This window comes from Sminthopsis crassicaudata, chromosome 5 (genome assembly GCF_048593235.1).
Source record: "Sminthopsis crassicaudata isolate SCR6 chromosome 5, ASM4859323v1, whole genome shotgun sequence".
Classification (NCBI taxonomy): domain Eukaryota; kingdom Metazoa; phylum Chordata; class Mammalia; order Dasyuromorphia; family Dasyuridae; genus Sminthopsis; species Sminthopsis crassicaudata.
Window position 1 is genome coordinate 291,711,775 of NC_133621.1, and position 9,996 is coordinate 291,721,770.

Sequence of the window (9,996 nt, forward strand, 5' to 3'; positions counted from 1 at the left end):
CCTTCCTCTCCTACCTACTCACCCTCATATCAATCACTTAATAAACACTTGCTGATTAAATGGTTGGGCTATGCTGATTTCCAGAAAACAGACACAATCTGAGACCAAATTCAAAATACTGGCAACTCAGGAAAAAACCTGATTTGGATTCTTCAGGCACTGAAAAACCCAATCAGCTCCATGTCAGGATAAGAAACTGGAGTGGAACTTTTGTGGATGACCATAAAGTTATCTAATACAAATGTTCATTTATTTGACTTCATTTTCCTAAATGGGAATCCCTTTATTTAAATTAAATTAAAAGAAATTAGCATTAATTATGAATTTACATGTATTCCTTATATGGGAGGAAACTGGAAGAAAACTAACTTTGGCTCCTTTTCATTGCTTTATACAATCTGGACAACGGAAACAGTAAGGCTTGAGGGCAGATACTGGTCCATAATCAAGCATTTATCAAGCACCTATTATGTGTCAGTACTAGGTGCTGGAGAGATAAATATTAAGAATGATACAGCCCCTTCTTTGAATGAGTTTATATTCCAATAAGAGAGAGAAGTACATATAAAAATATAAATACAAAGAGGTTAGAAAAAGGTAAAAGTCTGGGATGGAGGTCACTAGCAGATGTGGGAAGAGGAGATCAGCAAAGGCTTCATGCAGAAGATCCTAAAGGAAAAGAGTAACTCAGTGTGGCAAAAGTAAGGAGGGAGTGCAGTCCAGACAAAGGGGATGGGCAGTATTTGAAGATGAAGCTTGGAAGTGAGGAGGAACAGAGAAGGCCCAGGTGGCTGAATCACAGAATGAGGGAGGAGGAGTATTGTCCTTGGATGCCAGAAATACAGATTGGGACTAGGTTGTATAGGGCTTTAAAACCTAAGGAAGGAATGGCTCTAATTTATCCTAAAAGTAGGAAGTCAATGAAGTTGCTTGAATAGGGAAAGGATGTGATCAGTTCTGGTTTAAGTAAAATTACTTTGGCATTATACAGTATATTTAGAATGTTATATAGTAGTATATAGTTTTATACTTAGTATATAGGATATGAAATTAGTATATTATTTAGTAGTATATACTTTTATATTTAATATATAGATATAAATTTAGTGTATTATTTAGTAGCATGCCGTTATATATTTAGTGACATAGTATATACATTCAGTAATTTTTTTTAGTCACATATAGACAGGATAAGGTAAAGTGGTGAGAGATTTGGGTCAAAGAGACCAGTTCCACTTCTGCTGCTGCAATAATCTACGCAAAAGGCCATGGAGGTCTGAACTAAAGTAGCAGCCAGGTAAATGCAGAAAAGGGGTCAAAAGCAAGAGATGCTAGGGAGGCAGAAATGGCAAGAATTGGTAGATATGTGGGGAGAGGGACTAGCTGAATGATGAGGACTTGGGCAGAGAGCAGAAGTTTGGAAGAAGGGAGAACTAGGTTAATGGATTCATTAATAAGATGAGTTCAACCATGAATATGATTCAGCTGTCTGAAACTATCCAAAGTCCAAATAATTTAATAAAAACAAAAGATACTCAACATTTTCCAAAATCTTCATCAAAAGAAGTCAAATCACAAAATCTTGTCACCCTGAAGTCACCCTGAAAACCTCTGCTTGCATGCTATATTCTAATAATTCTTGAGAAACTCAGGAATAGTCAGAAGCAAACACAATGAATAGTTCCAACATTAAATATACACATCCTATACCAAGCAAAACAAGTAGACAAAAGTTAAAAAAAAAAAAAAAACATTAAAATAAAATCAACCGAACTTGGTTCTAGAAATAATATTTAAGTGACATATCTTACAAGATAAGATTAAACTAAAAAATTCACCAACTATCTTATCCATATAAGTAGAATACAAAGTATCTTTTACTTTACTAAAGTTATTTTTTACTTTAAGCTAAAGTTAAAGATGATTATACCAAGTTTCATAATTATAATTTCTGTGATTGAATTAAGGAAAGTGAAGAAGTATCTGAGAAAGAAAGAAATGGAGCATGCATCTAAAATTAAGTGGATTTTCTTAGCATACTTAAAAAGTACATGTTATGATGAGATGATCCAAGAGAATCCTAATAGAGTTGGGATTCTCATCATGGCTTGGAGCTGATTGAGTTTTTCCAATTCCTGAAGAATACAAATCAGGTTTATTCTGTGTTGCTAGTATTTTGAATTTGGTCTCAGTGACAGATTGTGTCTGCTTTCTGGAAATCACCATGTCAGAGAGAACTGTGGAGACTGAATGTGGATTGAAGCATAGTATTTTTTTTTCTTTCTCAACTTTTTTTTTTCTTTTTTGGTTTGACTTTTCTTGCACAACATGACAAAGATGGAAACATGAATTTTTAAAAATTGCACACATAACCTCTAAGAGATTGCTTGCTGCCTTGGGGAAGGGAAAGGGAAGGGAAGGAGGGAGAAAAATCTGGGACACAAAGTTTTACAAAAATGAATGTTGAAAACTATCTCAGGGACAACTAGTGGCTTACCGGATAGAGCACTGACCCTGAAGTCAGGAAGACCTGAGTTAAAATCCAACAGTAAACACTAAACTCCAAATTCACACCAAAAAGAAAAAAAGAAGAAGAAAACCTATTTTAACATGTATTTGGAAAAATAAAATACTATTGAGGAAAAAAATTCAATGATTAGGGTTTCTTGGGGGCAACATGATCTATATATATATTTTTAAACTAAATGTCCAGCTCTGGCCCTGTGTAAATTTAGTTTTGCAGTGAACGTAGTAAGTAGCTATCAAATGCATGAGTCAGTTTAAAAAGACATATAAGTGGTCTTGTGCAAAATATTTAATATTTTCTTACGTAAAACCATTTCAATTAGAACAAAACTCACTGAGTATCTCTTGTGGTTTTCCCTCATTATCTAATCAGTTCTTAAGGAATCAAGTCACATAGTTTAGCCACAATTGTGAATGAGGTCAGAATTATTCATAGGATATGTCATTCAGACATCTTATAAAAGTGACAGACTTGACTTCTGTCTTTCTGAAAATGCAAATTCTCTTCATTGTGCAACCCAAAAATTATAAAACCTGCCCTTTAATGAACTTAAAAATAAATAAATTTCTAGAATGACTTTACCAGACTGGAGGAAAAGTGAAAACAATGGGATAATATAATTAAATGCTCAAAATAAGGCAAAATCATATTTAAAAAAAAATCTTCTAGTAACTTCTTTTATCAAAACAACCCATCACATAATACAACACATCTATAATTAAGTTATAGGTAAATCTATTTATGAAAAGATGGAAGGAAATCATTTTATAAGATCATAGATTTATTGCTGGGCAAAACTTGAGAGGTTATTGAGTTCAAATACCCCACTTTTTAGAGACAAGGAAAATGAGTCTCAAGGAAGTTAAATTCCGTGCCTATGATCCAATGTTAAAAAGAAACCAAAGCTGGATTTGCTCCTTGGGGAGTAGGAACCTTCTATCCATCATACTCCACACTGCTTCTAATTTGTCACACTTAAGGCATATGAATCAAGATCAGCATATTCTATCATTTTTTTTAAGACTGACATGTTTCAAATATTTACATAATTTATTATTTTATAGATGAGAAAAACATCCAGAGGGATGATGTTATTTCCCCAAAGCCTTTGGCAGCATTTAAACCTAAAGCCCAATCCAATGATCTTCCCATTCTTTCCCAAGCTGTGTTCTGCATAATGTTAAAGGAGCCATGACATAAATTCAAGTATTAAGGATATTTTTCCCTCCAAAAGATATAATATGTATTAATAAATACTTACTATGAGCAGTGATTTTTCATATGGCTTAATTCCAACTATTTTGCTGTCAAATTTCCTCCATCCCCTCCCAGATCAGTATTTATGGCTTCTGTCAATATTTCTCAAGTCGCACAATGTTCTCTAGTCATATCAGTGGACAGATACTGTGCCTCTGCTTATTTTTAGGTGATTTCTCATCATCCCACACAATGCCTTTCTTCTCCCTGTCCCTCTGAAGGCTATTTCCTTCTGCTTCAAGGACTATCCTCAAAGCTTCCCAAATCGCTGGCTCTTTCTCTAGGAATATGATAAAGAGGCATCCACTCTCAGGACATACCCCACACTGAAGGTTATCTCAGGTGGATCTCTACAAAGGCTTCTGGATGCCCTGCCACCATCCAGGGGAATAAAAGGGCATCCTCTATTTATAAGAGGCCACGCCCCCGGAGGCCAGGATTCCCCCCCATTACTTTCCCGGCTGTGTCCCCTTCCCGGCTGTGTCCCTTTCCCGGCTGTGTCCCCTTAGCACAGCATGTACACACTCAGTTTGGGTACAATCACTACTTTAACTGTAGTTCAAGGGAATCCTGGAGTACAAACTATGGACACATGAATGACACGTGCACAGCCTCAGGTTACTCAATGACCTTGGCACTCTAGATTGTCTGTTTCACACCCCTTCCAATCATCATGCCCCTCCTCTGACTGAATGCTGAGGCTCTGCCCAGACCAAGGCTGAGCTCTAACCTACCAGGGTACAGGAAGGTGAGGCCTTCACACTCTCAATGCCAAGTTCAAGTTCAAATGTCTGCCCCTCAGCCACACCTTCCCAGATTCAGCCAAATCCCATCCTCCTATCCCTAGGGTAGGCTACTCTGCATCTTCCACATCACATGCTGGGTTCTCTCTTTCTCAATAACAGACCCAAAGGTACCTGGCTCTTGTCCCGACCCTGGCCTGCTGCATCACCAACTGGCCTGGATGACGAAAGTCTTTATTGACCTCCCAACTCTAAAAACGTACTTTTCATCAGACATTTCCTGTAACTATCACTTTCCTTGACTCATTTATGATTTACTACATCCATCCCAGTAAGGGGCCCTATTGATCTGCCAGACTTTGGAGAAGAATAGTTATTGTTCCAAGGGGAACTCTTAATTCTTTTATATGTGAGTTTGGGTGTGTGTGGAAAATCTCTTGAAGCAGAAAGAGTTTTTAAAAGGCCAATGTTAACTGCCTATACAAACTTTTTTAGTCATGTAATTTCATTGAAAAATATTATGAAATAACAAATATGGAAATATGTTTAAAAGAACATATTTACACATATTTAACCTATATCAGATTGCTTGCCATCTTGAAAAGGAAGGTAATGAAGGGAAAGAGAAAAATTGAGAACACAGAATCTTACAAAAATGAATGTTGAAAACCATCTTTACACATATTGAAATTTTTTAAAAGAAAAAATACTATAATATACTATACATTTAATATGAGGTTAAGTTTAATGTTTGCTACATCTATATCTTCATGATTCATTAATAAACAGTTATTAAGTACCTCATATGTCAGGCACAGGGGCTCCAAATATAAAGAAGGAAACAATCCTTACTCTCATTGCGTTTATATGCCAAATTAAAATATCCCTACCTTTAAGCGATTTTTCAATTCTTTGTTCTACTCTGATCTTTGAGAAAGGAAGACCTAGCAGTGTAGTTGAATCCTATGTTAAATGCATCCTGGCTCTAGGATCCAGGATTAATTACTTAATTTCTCTAGACCCAGCCCAACTCTTTAAATTGCAGATCAGGTACTAATCTAATCTGTGTAGGGAAGAATGTTTCCTTGCTGGGAATCGCCTATACCAGTGTAAATCCAAGGGGAAAAAAATTAATCCCAAACCATACAGATTTAGAGTACTTAGTGGCTTGCAAAGCATTTTTCCTGATACTAGTCATTTAAGGCAGGTAGTACATCCACACCTCTTTAGATTATTGATACTGCTGTTGTTAGAAGCAATTTATACTTGAATACATTTATATTTTAATCTGTATTAAATATTTCTATCATCTTCCAAAATCAATGGGAATTTTATAACTATATTCTGTATCAAATTGTTACCATTGTTTTAACAGAATGGCATCCATTAGAACCAGAAGAAAATCACAAGATCTAGACTTGAAACTGAGAGTTCACAAATCAAAGCCATGAGTTGGGGAATAGAGCATCTTTAACTGAGATAACAGAGTAGCAAAATTCCCCTCCTTTCCCAGGGATGTCCCACCAGCCAACTAACAGGGAAAAGCTCTTATACTCTAGGAGAAGAGGGAAGGAAGAAGTATAAGATAGCAAGACCAGTTATGAGATCCCAGCTACCATAGGCAATCCCCTAGAGGAAAACCACAACATTCTGGCTGTTTTACCCATAAAAGGTAAAATGAAGCCATGAATCCCTATGGAAGGGGTAAGGACATCAGAGGCTGCTTTCTGGCTCAAACTGGCTTCATTTACAGGCAAAGGTTTTAGAGTAAAACATGAAAAGGCTCAACCTCATAGACAAATCATAGACTATATTAAGTGTGGGAATACTAAGGATGTCACTGACATTTTGACATTGTGAGGAAAAATGAGACAGAACAGTTATATTAATATTGATATTAACAATTTTCTGTCAAATCATTTTGCAAATGAGGAAACCACCTTAGAGAGATGAAATGACCTAGCCAGTCAAGGGCACATCTGTAATATTATGAGAACATTGACCTTGGTATCAGGGGATCTGGATTCAAAATTGGGTTCAAATATTGACTCCAGATCTCTGACACCAAATTCACTGTTCTTCCCACAATGTTACACATAGTTTTATTTAGTATGCTAAAGATAATTTGACTATTTGACTATATATATATATATTTAAATCAGGGAAAGCAGGAGGAAGCAACCTTCAAGTTCCCATTCCCTAATACAATATCTAATCCATTTTAGAAAGAGACATACCATGTCTGGTCTTCAATGAGCCTCTCAAGTATATTAGTGACTGCAAAAGCTGTTCTGCTCATTTGATTAAGCGTTGTAATATGAAGCATTACAAGTCAAGTTGGCCTCCCTATAATGCTTGATTTCTGGAGTTTATAAACTTCTAATCCTGAAGAGGCACGATGTGGCCAACACATCTGTATGGTAAGTGCCGACTACACAGCAAGGCACTGGAGTGTCCACAGGAAGGCCAGCTGAAAAAGTGTGAAAAAGACCTGGAAGAAGTAATGGGGGCCTTCTTCAGGCCAGGGGCAGAGCAGGGCCAGAGCATGGAGTCAGAGGCAAAAAGTATTTTAGAATAGATGCCAAGACTGGTATTTGATTGGACGTGGGTTTTGTCGTTGTTGTTGTTTTGCTGAGGCAATTGGGATTAAGTGACTTGCCCAGGGTCACACAGCTAGGACGTGTTAAGTGTCTGAAACCAGATTTGAACTCAGGTCCTCCTGACTTCAGTGCTGGAGCTCTATCCACTGCACCACCTAACTGCCCCTTGAATGTAGGTTTTAAGAGAAAAGGAAGTATCCAAAATCATTACTTATAAGTGACAAGGAGAACAAACAATGGGTCCAAATAAATCCTTGGAAGAATTCTATTTTGGAAAGGCCAAGGTGTTGGCTGCAAACTGGGAAATCAAGAACAAGACAGAGGCTAGAACACTGTTGACAGGAGTTATGTGCAGAAAAGCAGTGGATGAGAGGCCAAGGACAAAATGTAAGGGGGAGAGAAAGCCAAAGAGCCTTGATGGTCATGCATACCCAGAGGCAAAATAAGAAAGCCGTCATGGAGCCTAGCATATATATTTCATGCATATTAATCACTGAACAACAGTCAATATACATGAAAGCCTGGGAAAGAACAGCCAGAGAGAGAGAACAGGAAAAGAAGCTTTATCATGAGAACCAAGACACAAACTTTAGCTAATACAAAACACCAATACAGTGCTTTAAAAAAAAAAAAAAAAAAAAAGTAAAAATGTTATGGAAGAGAAATTTCCTGATGGAATGTTTTTTAAAGTTTCCACATTTTAAAGGGTGGAAAAAAGAGGAAAATAGAGAAAGTAACGTCATCTTCTGGACATTAAACCTTGGGACTTCCCATTAATCTTTATGACTATTTACACTCATTTGCTTTCACTGAGTCCAAAGTAGAAGATTAAGTAATACTGGAAAACGTTTCTCTCCCCCCTGGACTGTCCCCACCTCATTGCCAGTTTTCCCCAAGCTTGTTTACACCTCTCTTATCTGGATCTGATAATCCTCAAGGACCTCACCTCACCTGTGAGGCCTAAGAACTGGAGCCAGGCCAGCAAAGAGCTCACATTTGGAAAGGAAAGAAAGAATGAAAGAATGATTCTTTTTTTTTTGGGGGGGGGGGTCCTTTTTTTTGTCTTTAGCAAATTTATTTATTTTTAATACCCATTGCTTTATGAATCACGATGGGACAAAAAAATCAGAACAAAAGGGAAACACCACAGAAGAAGAAAAAAAAAAAAAACTGAAAAAGAGAAGTGAATATAGCATGTGTTGATTTCCATTGAATGTCCACAGTTCTTTTTCTAGATGCTGCTGGTATTTTCTGTCCAAAGTCTATTGGGATTGCTTTGAATCACTGAACCACTGAGAAGAACTAAGTCTTCCACAGTTGATCATCACACAATCTTGCTGTTATTGTGTACAATGTCTCCCCATCTGTAAAATGAGTTGGAGAAAGAAATGGCAATCTACTACTCCAGTATCTTTGCTAAGAAAATCCCAAGGATATAGCTAAATCAACATATAGAATAGGGTGACCTTTCTCTGGTGAACAATCTCTTTTTTTGCAAGGAGTTGGGGAGGAAGGCCAGCTTTCTCTCCGTCTAGTTCCTTCCAGCCCTTTATATTAACTTCAATGGATTCATGATACCATGTGGAGAAAGATTGAAGTGGGGAGAGCCTTGAGGCATAGTCCAGGGGAAAAATGATAAAAGGCCTGAACTAGGGTGAGGGCAGCTTTGTGAATGGATGGGGGGGTTGCAAACAAGATACATTATAGGCAAAATTTGGTAACTAATTGGATGTTTAGACTGAAGGAGAATGTGGAGATGAGAGTGGATGGAGATGAAGTATGTTTTCCTCAAACACAGGGCCAGGCAAAACACAAACTCTCCTATCTGGCATATAAAGTCCTCCAAACCCTCACTTCCTACTTATTTTCCCCTCCCCCTTCCCATGGTTCTGGCCTTCTTGCTTGTTGTTCCCATGATGCTCCATCTCCCACCTCTGTGCCTTTGCTTCCATGGCCTCCAGGCTCTGCCCCTGCACTCTCTTCTCACCTCTACTTCCTAGTATCTTTAATTCCCTCCAAAGCTCGGCTCACATGTTATTTTCTGTCTAGATCCTGTTTTCTAGCTCTTGGCACCTTCTTCCATCCCAAACTATCTTGTGTTTGTGTATTTATTTTATATAAACTTTGGATAGAAAACATCATCTACAGCCAGAGAGAGAAATATGGTGACTGATAAATCAAAATATGCTATGTTCACTTATTTTTTTCCTTTTCTTTCTGGTTTTTTTTTTTCTCTCATGGTTTTTCCCTTTTGTTCTGATTTTTCTCCTCCAACATGATTCATAAAGAAATGTGTTAAAAACAACAACAACAACAAAACAATGAATATACAAGTATAAGCAGAAAAAAAAAAAGTTCCATTTCAGGGCCCTAGCTCCCTTTGAAGTCCAACATAGAAACTTTTAATTTCAATATAGAATTGTAATTTGTTTTGTTTTGTTTGCAAGGCAACGGGGTTAAATGACTTGTCCAGGGTCACAGAACTAATTGTTAAGTGTCTTGAGGCAGGATTTGAACTCAGGTCCTCCTGAATCCAGGACCAGTGCTCTGTGCATTGCACCATCTAGATGAGCCCTGGGGTTGTAATTTAAACAATATAGTTACTCCCTTCCCCACATCAGTATATAGTAACCTGTCTGCACCTTCTCATCCTGTCACATAAGGCCCATTTAGCTCATCCAGTCCACATCCTTCTGGATACTCTTTACCTGATGGTTGTGCCAAGGAATCTTCCTTGGGATTTCTTGATGTGCTATGGATAGCAATTTGTTGTTGAGTTACTTTAATCATGTCCAACTTTTCCTAAACCTCATTGCGGGTTTTCTTGACAGAATATTGAAGTAGTTGGCCACTTCCTTCTCCAGCTCAT

At 37.4% G+C, this 9,996-nt stretch overlaps 1 protein-coding gene across 6 annotated transcripts in view; it reads right to left on the reverse strand.

Moving 5' to 3' along the window:
* The window catches only part of SLC41A2 (solute carrier family 41 member 2), a 131,891-nt gene that overhangs the window by 105,646 nt on the left and 16,249 nt on the right, over positions 1 to 9,996 (reverse strand). For 2 of the 6 annotated variants that reach the window (XM_074271460.1, XM_074271461.1), the window contains exon 1: positions 3,789 to 4,168. The exons of the other annotated variants lie outside the window; for them this stretch is intronic. The gene's annotated coding sequence lies outside the window, so the exon portion shown is untranslated. Of the gene's footprint in view, positions 1 to 3,788; positions 4,169 to 9,996 lie in introns of those variants that run through there. 6 annotated transcript variants of the gene reach the window in all.